At 33.8% G+C, this 9,708-nt stretch overlaps 1 long non-coding RNA gene across 1 annotated transcript; it reads left to right on the forward strand.

Moving 5' to 3' along the window:
* The first annotated feature begins 3,073 nt into the window (after window positions 1-3,073).
* On the forward strand, window positions 3,074-4,980 carry LOC144709667 (uncharacterized). The gene is made up of 2 exons (XR_013583077.1): window positions 3,074-3,303; window positions 4,822-4,980. It is a non-coding gene; the product is annotated as an uncharacterized LOC144709667 (long non-coding RNA).
* Window positions 4,981-9,708: the final 4,728 nt, after the last annotated feature.

The following is a 9,708-nucleotide window of genomic DNA, read 5'->3' on the forward strand; positions in this document are numbered from 1 at the left end:
AGGGAGAGACGGAGAGAGAGGAAGAGATAGGGAGAAAGGGAGAGAGAGAGAGGAAGAGAGAGGGAGAAAGGGGGAGAGAGAGAGACGAAGAGATAGGGAGAAAGGGAGAGAGAGAGAGGAAGAGATAGGGAGAAAGGGGGAGAGAGAGAGACGAAGAGAGAGGGAGAGAGGGAGAGAGAGAGAGAGAGAGAGAGAGAGAGAGAGAGAGAGAGAGAGAGAGAGAGAGAGAGAGAGAGAGAGGAGAGAGAATGGTATTCATGCTGCTTGAAGAGTTAGAAAATGGTAAGAATTAGAATAGTTCGAAGAGCTTGCAGACAGTGAACACGACATGAAGCACCAGTTTGTTGCTGTTACGCCAGGTGTGAAGTAAATCAATTTTCAGAACCGTCATGAGGCATATTGTGGGAGGTCAGGACTGATGATATTTCAGCAAAAGAAACAGCAGGATGATGTAAGTTTTACCGATCTTTCATAGAGACAAATATTTACATGAGAACCTACTGAATAGGATGCAAGTTTGCAGACATTTCTATTTAAGAAGTTTTAAACGCTGCAGCATGTATGCAGTAAAAAAACGTTGTACACGAAAAAACTATAATTGTTTAGGTTTGAATCATCCGATGGATCATGCGCATCTGAATAAACTAATTCAGTTATATACGCAAAAAGGATTTCCTTAATGAGACGCATATGTATACATTTTACAATGATTTAATGTCTGGAAAAAAGATTTTGGACGTTTATCCGATTTTATTTGCGCAGATCCAGAAATACCTTCGTGCTGAACATAGTTTGGGCCCCGAAAAAATACTTTTTTTTAGTCGCATGGATTACATTGAGATTGATGTTTTGGATTATTTGGCCGTGTTTTAAAGCTTCATAAGACAAGGAAACCGGGAGAGCATCGTTTCCAAACCAACTATTTAATCATTTTAAATAGCCTGTTTTACGCTCATCATGTGCAGTACAACTAGAAGCCAACACTGGGAGGGCACAGTTGGCCAGTACATGCCGTTTCCTTCTTGCGATTACGACACCTACCATCCCTCTCTGCAGTGGGATTCTGCGCTCTATTGAATGAGCCATAACAGCTGTGAGATTCTGTGAACTTTTGGTCCACAATCACCATGGACGCCTATTCCACTTCAGTTTAGGGTTACCCATGTTCCTTTAATCAGATTAATGGCAATAATCTCAAGAGCAGTAAATCAGAATCAGATTTATAGCAATAATCTTTAGTAACCACAATCAGAATATATTGCAATTGGGTCTCATCTAAATAAACATAATTAAAAATCAAAAAGAGTTTTCATGCCAGGTCATAATACAGTAATGTATTCCCAGATGAGAGCTTATACGCATAATGCACAAAATCTACCCTGGGGTATGACGTAGTGTACATAACTTACACGTAGCTCATGAGACCCAATTGCAAAACAAGACATTTCTACGCCAGGCTGTGCGATCTGCAGTAATATCTTATGACGTGTAGAACAAATAAAATAGACAACTGATAGCATATTGCAAGGCTTGTCTAGACTCCGTCGGCATTTAGCGATGGGATTCGCATTCTGTGAAATCGTTGGAAGTGTAAAGCGCTGACTTCTATGGCCATAATTGGGAGGACTTTTCAGCTGATCATTTAAGCCATCCTTGCTGTTTCATCATTTAAGTCACCCTCAGCACATGACTGCACATGATGGTACTTTCACCTATTTATTAACGTATGTTTGGATTATCCTGATCTGTCTACTCCCGTCTCTCTCTACCTATCACCGTCTCCCACTATCTGTCTTTTTCCTATATTGTCCTTTATCCTTCACATGACGTTATTTGGAAGGATCAGTCAGCCAGCAAAGCCAAGGTTTTGACGGCAGACGGCACAAAATGGCCCCCCAGAACGAAAAACCATGATTTGCAATGCCCAAACATTTCATCAAGACAAAAATAACATTAAACACATTTATTTACACAGCTTCATATATATCATGAACGGTCTTGTCTGATCTTAATCAGACAAAAAGGTAAAACAGTTAGTCAGGCAGTTCTATAGACAAGATAAAATGTAAACATAAGATGAATCAGAAGAAAGAAATATAGAGTGATGAATAGACAGGTAGATAGGCGTAGATAAATAGATTTATTTATCGATAGATAAATAGATGGATCGACAAATAAGTTGACAGAAAATAGATAAATCGATAAAACACTATAATAGATAGATAGACATATATATATACATATAGATAGATAGATAAATAGATTGACAGATAAATAGACATATCGATAGATAGATATATAAATAGAATGATAGATTCATAGATAAATATATATATATATATTGATATACGATATATATATATATATATAGACAGATCAATAGACACATGGATAGATATATATGAAATGGGCTTGCGAGGGTGGATATCAGGAATACTACACTCTGTAATTGAGCGTGCCAAATAGGAAGAAGTTTTGGAATGGGTGGCATCCAAAGAGCTTTATCCACGGAACTCAATTTTAATTAAGATGGACTACACGAAAAAAAGATACACTACATGATGTATCAATTTCAACGAACTCTGACAAGCTCAGAGAAAGTCGAATAATCACAAGGAACCCAGATTTTGTTTTGACAAAAATAGATTGAGACATATATATAGAAAAATGGATAGATAGATAAACTTCTCGACATTCCAGAGTGGATAGAAACAATAGGAAACTATATAGTTAAATGTGATATGGTTGGAGCACTTTGGATCGGTCACCTCTCATGTGATTGACCTTTGAAAATAAATCTAGAGCACACAGTGTACTAATATCATTGCACATCTTGAAACCTCCGTGCCAAATGGAAACCATAAAGAAACCCAGACTTTGTCTACAAAAAAGAAAGACAAATTGTTTTGATAAATATTTATATAGATGCGTCTATATATATATATATCGACATACACGCATACACATAGAATGGGAGAGACAGATGGATCCGCATTTGAATACGGATGTTGATACGTTGCTGGATAGGCTGTCAGGCAGATTCTTTAGTTAGCCCGTATCAGTCAATAGATGGACGTTTCAAGAAAGAATGCGAAAATTAAAAGATTGATGCATGTGAATAAATGCATTGTTATTATCTCCGACGGAGAATCGGAATGTGGGCCTGTCCGTGGAAGATGCTTCATGTTCTTTCACATGCCAATGCGTCATATATCGAGCTGTCGATGCATGTGCGCGCATTGCCGATCCTACATCCTCTCGTGTTTGAGAATCCCTTAGCCGCCGCCGAACGTGTGCTACTGGGTACACTTATATCCTCTCTCTCTCTCTCTGTCTCTCTCACACTCTCTCTTTCTCTCTCTTTCTCTGTATGTCTTTCTCTCTTTCTCGCTGTCCCTGTATCTCTCTCTCTCTCTTTCTCTCTGTCTCTGTATATCTCTCTCTGTCTCTCTCTTTCTCTCTGTCTCTGTATAATATCTCTCTCTGTCTCTCTCTTTCTCTCTGTCTCTGTATAATATCTCTCTCTCTTTCTCTCTCTGTCTCTCTCTTTCTCTCTCTGACTCTGTATCTCTCTCTCTTTCTCTCTCTGTCTCTGTATATCTCTCTCTCTCTTTCTCTCTCTGTCCCTGCATATCTCTCTCTCTTTCTCTCTGTCTCTGTATCTTTCTCTCTTTCTCTCTCTGTCTCTGTATCTCTCTCTCTTTCTCTCTCCGTCTCTGTATCTCTCTCTCTTTCTCTCTCCGTCTCTGTATCTTTCTCTCTTTCTCTCTCCGTCTCTGTATCTCTCTCTCTTTCTCTCTCCATCGCTGTATCTCTCTCTCTCTCTCTCTTTCTCTCCATCTGTGTATCTCTCTCTCTTTCTCTCTCCATCTCTGTATCTCTCTCTCTCTTTCTCTCTCCATCTATGTATCTCTCTTTCTCTTTATGTCTCTCTCCCTCTCTATCGCTTACTGTGACCGTATCTCGCTTTCTCTGAACTCTCTCTCTCTTTCTCTCACTGTCTCTGTATCTCGCTTTCTCTTTATCTCTTTCTCTCAATGTCTCTGTATCTCGCTTTCTCTTTATCTCTCTCCCTCTCTTTCTCTCTCTCACTGTCTCTGTATCTCTTTTTCTTTACCTCTCTCTCTCTGTCTCTCTCTTCCTCTGTATCTCGTTTTCTCTTTATCTCTCTCTCTTTCTCTCTCTCTCTCTGTTTCTATATCTCTCTTTTTCTTTGTCTCTTTCTCTCTCTGTCTCCCTCTCTGTCTCTGTATCTCTCTTTTTCTTTGTCTCTTTCTATCTATGTCTCTGTATCTCTCTTTTTCTTTGTGTCTTTCTCTCTCTGTCTATGTATCTCACTTTTTCTTTGTGTCTTTCTCTCTCTTTCTCTGTAACTCTCTCTTTTTCTTTGTCTTTCTCTCTCTGTCTCTGTGTCTCTCTTTTTCTTTGTCTTTCTCTCTCTGTCTCTGTGTCTCTCTTTTTCTTTGTCTTTCTCTCTCTGTCTATGTATCTCTCTTTTTCTTTGTCTCTCTCTCTCTGTCTATGTATCTCTCTTTTTCTTTGTCTCCCTCTCTCTCTCTCTGTCACTGTTTATCGCTTTCTCTTTATCTCTCTCTCTGTGTCTCTTTATCTCTCTCTCTCTCTCTCTATCTCTCTGTCCTGTTTTAAGATATCCAAAGATACCTCTCTTTCTCTGTCTCTCGCTCTAAAAACTGTGAGGTACATAAAGTCACATCTATTTTTATCACTGGTTCCGTTCTAATTATCTACTTATGTTGATATCCAGTTGTATTCTTTTAACTTGTGATATATATTAGAGCATTTTGATTGTTCATTATTTAGCGCGTGGAGTTGCTGTTCCTAGCCTCTACATTGACCGGCCTCGTCTTCAATACCCAGAAAAGTTAACGTTTCAAGAAGGAGAAAGAGCGGGGCCTTTGCAGTAAAAATAACATAGAAAAATAATGAGCTCGGTGAACATTTGTATTGTGACATTCTTTTGGTTGACTATCCATGGTATTTAAATATTGACGTTGGATAAACTATTAGATTTATGGATGATGACTTTCCACTTTCAGGATGCTTCTCCTGCATATCCTTTGTTGATTCCATCTAAAACTACAGTGTGCTGTTTATTTTAAGTGAACACGTCTAATTCATAGTACTTGAAGTTGACGTTTTACCAACATTATAGGATTTCCAAATTGAAGCTTTGTACCTTTTGTAAAGATATTTGCCATCGTCGGAGAGAAGTAATTTCGATGTAAATATCCTTCCAGGAGAATCTATTCACAGCGAATTAATTTATTTTATCATTATTAGAGGTTGTCAAAGTGAGTTATGTTCCATTTTATTTTAAAACTGTTTTCATTTTCAGTTCCAATTTGAGAAGTCACCGATATAGCTACTATTTTCATCAAAATTTTAGTATCCTTTGCATACTAAATGAAACCAACGGAAACGCAAAACCATTTATTTAGTTTATTTAATTATTTGTGTTCTTATAAAATTTCTAGATACTTGGGTGGAAGTTCGTAAAGATGGTTCACAAAAATATAGATTTTGAATTTATACAATCTATGAGAACAGTTCAAATTAACGAAGACACTAGATTAATATTTCCCTTGTTGAAAATAAATTAGTTTGTAACTTTGTTTAATTTATGGTATGCGAGATGTGTGGTTATAAAGATTAAAAGAACTCCAATTTATTGGAAATTCTCGAAAAAAATTAAAATATTAAGGAAGCAAAAACATGTTAGAATGAGCTTATCTAGAGATGACCTTTGATCTTCATACCTGAACCTTATATCAAAGTCTCTTAAGATATAATTAAGTTCTCCAATCATCAGCACAAACCAGACCATTGAAATTTAACCACATATTTCATTGTCACCGAGAAATGAAACCAAGGGAATTGCAAAAAAAATTATTTAGTTTATTCAATTATTTGATACTTTGGCGGAAGTTCGCAAAGATGGTTCACAAAGATATAGGTTTCGAATTGATGCAAGCTATGAGAACAGTTCAAATTAATGAAGACAATAGATTAATTTTTCCCTTGTTGAAAATAAATTACTTTGTAAAAAAATTAATTTATAGCATGCGAGATGTGTGGTTGTAAATCTTAAAATAACTTCAATTTATTGGAAATTCTAGAAAAAAAATAACATTATAAGGAAACAAAAACATGTTAGAATGAGCTTATCTAGAGATGACCTTTGATATTCATACGTCAACCTTATTTCAAAGTCTCTTAAGATATATTTAAGTTCTCCAATCATAGGCACACACCAGACCATTAAAATTAAAAAGTTCAAGATTGAACGATTCATACAAGATGACACATCTATCTTAACGTGCAAATGGCTCATTCATGTAGGTATCCCTAATTGAATATCAGTGTATCTTTTCCCATGAAAAATCTTAAAATTTATACCAATTAAATTAAGAAATTATGTCAAGTAATATATTTTATGAAACTGGTATTAGATCATAACATTGAAGGCATGAACTAGGATTGAAATGATGTTTTAATTGGACAAGTTATGTAAACTATTAATCCATGATGATACATTAAGACCCCTTGATGCAGTTATGGTTATCACTTTGAAAATTCTACAATATACTTGAAAATGGTTTATTTCTTTTAGAAGTTTATAGTCTTTTCAGTGTGATGTGCTTGTATTCAATATCTTAACATTTCTATGGATAAAAAATGAAGAGAAGTAAAATGGTCTTCCAAGAGTTTTCTCCCAAAAGATTAGGCACGATGACTTCATTGTAAAATATATTTTTAAATAGCTTACCGTTACATCAATATTATAACTCATGGCTTTTAAAGGTTTGGCATATTTTCTCAATTTATTTATTTAATTTTTATGGATAAATTTTTGAAGGTTTTTTTGATTTATTGGCCCATTTATTTTCCAATAAAATCTTATTATGTGAGTTTCACATTTAAGATGATGAATTATGCACTAAACATATACATTTTAAAAATTCTCAGTTATGTACAAAATATGAAATATATTAAAGTATTCTAGTTACATAATTTTATTTCGTATGGATCCTTTTAGGAAATATTGAGTACAACAATAAGGATACTCGAATCTATATGAAACCCTAATATTTCACCAAACAATACAAAATTTTAGATTACAATTAATTTTCAATTGTGAGGACCAACCGTGTTTGAACAATATATTTTTAAAATTTAACCTTTTCTTATTTGTTAGTAACATTTTGAAAATAAAAAATGTTATTTATCATTCATATAAACATATCATATTAAGTAAACAATATACTACATTACTTTTAGTTTGTGTGTACAGAAATCTACCAATCATAGTTTTTATTTTTATTTGGTTAGCTTTACTGGTTTCAAAAACATATCATAAAACAATATTTACATAATATGACATATACACAATTTCGTTATGAATTCATTTCATAACACCATTTTGTCAGTTTTCTTGGATACTTTCTAATTCTCGTTTATAAAAAGCCTATAATAATGATTTTCCTCACCACATTAATTGTTATTTATATTAACGAAGTGTCTAAGTTGATTTCTAAAAAACTGATTGTGAGACCAAATGTGCAGATTATATCTCATTATCCTGGAGTATTGAGATTTAATTAATTTTTAAAAATCTTCTATTTTGATTGGGCCCATATTTTAGGAAAATCTTTATTTCCAGTGAGTACATCATTATATAAATAATTTCAGTCCATACAAAGCAATATTTCATGGTAATTACTTAAATACTAAAAACATTTCAAGTCAGCTTCTCTTTTATTATATTGAGGCATTTGAAACTAATTTAGAAGACATTGTTATTATTTATGAAGTTCAAATTAATTGATATAATTTAGTCCATATACTTTTGATTATTTAAAAAATTAGATGTGAGCATTTTTACCGCAGAAGAAGGATTTGTCATCTGGATTTATCTTGAATATGCGCATATGTAAATGTGTGTTTGAAGGTTTATCTGCAACTTTTCACATATATGTGGCATTATATTATTGAATGTACTCTAAATGCATGTACCACAGTACAAGAATACCATTGTACCATAACTTGTATACATCAATTACTGTTAATATATAAAATAAAATTAAAATCACAGAAACATGCAAATTTTGAGCTAATTTGTCTTGGTCTTTAGATTTCATATACAAATTCCTTAGTTTAGTTTTGTAATTTCTTTCTTCTCTTGAGATATTGGTTTTCCAACATATTTCTCTAATATGCTAATGCTTGAGTTTTGGGGTACATAAATGATAGAAACATTTTTTTCCTTAACTCACTTCCCAATGAAGACATCCAATCAAGGACAGGGAGTGGATCACAAAAAGTAAGAACAAAAGGTATTGGAAAATTCTTTATCCCAGAAGAAAGTCAGGTACATATAAATCAGTTCATGAAAAATTATTTGACAACATTTGGCAGGATAAGCACTCCTTATCACATTATAATTTAGTAAAATTTGACCAATATTTTTTTAGACTCAAATGTAGTATATATATTAATTATATAATATTGATTTCATTTAAAAAACCATATTTATTTAACAGTCTAATGGGGTTACTTCACAAAGAGGTTTGTAAAATTCTATATAATATTTGTGACATTGTTTAGGTGGGTAGGTTTGTAAATGTAATATGAAAGACATGAAATAGCCTCGTTACAATGTTAAAAAATAATCAGGAAGTTTATTGTTTTTTAAATGCCCAAAAATTACAAAAAACTCAAATTCCATAAACAAAAAATAAGGGAATAATTTAATCTAAGCAGTCTGTCTGAGTCAATACATATTTATCAACTTCCCATCTACTACTCTTTATACCATAACTCTTGATTAAATTTTAATTTATTCTCTCCTCAAAGTATCAATTCCATTAGCTTTTGGTTAATTCAAAGGAAATTAAATCTGACTTTATAATTAGAGTTATATGGACTACAATGCCAAAGTTGTCAAGCGCTGTTGATATTGGGGGTTGAGATGCACGTATAGTGTTGTATTAGACACCTCAGAACTCACATAAGTTTGGGTTGCTTTAGTGAACATAATTGTGCCTGCTTTTTTCACGTTTCTATGCAAAACCCACTTTCCAAGGGTTGTGCGAACATATCCATTGTACAATTCACAAGGTAGTGTGAAGAACTAAAAAACGGAGGAGAAAGAGAGAGTAAAAAAAAGGAAAGAAGAAATGCGAATTCTATACAACAGAAATCACATGTGCGGAGCTTTTAGAGTGTTTTTACATGTAGGGTTTTAAATCATGTGATAATCAGTACCGTAGAACTGTCTTGGAGATTGAGGTCAGCTACCTTTGATACTTTTAGGGCAGAATTAAAAACTCTATGGAAACCAATTTCTATGAATTTTTGACTCCTTGTCTAATGGAAATATATGTGGCAGGCAAGCTAATCACACATTTCATCTCTCGTTCCATGTTCATTAATAGAGCACATTCATTATAGTGCACGCCCAATGCTTATAATGAAGTCCAGAATACATGATCAGACTTAGTGAATTATGATAAGATCGTATAACGGGGATCACTAGTCTTTAAGCACGTTTTCTAAATATTCATATTGGAAGGATACTTAAGACGGACCTTGAAGTATCAGGATATAACATTACTATTTAGCCTAAATCATTATAGTGAGTATGGTCAGTCACACAGCCATTGTGTAGAGACACTAAGGATAGATATT

Source organism: Wolffia australiana, chromosome 11, assembly GCF_029677425.1.
Source record: "Wolffia australiana isolate 7733 chromosome 11, ASM2967742v1".
In the NCBI taxonomy this organism is placed as follows: Eukaryota; Viridiplantae; Streptophyta; class Magnoliopsida; order Alismatales; family Araceae; genus Wolffia; species Wolffia australiana.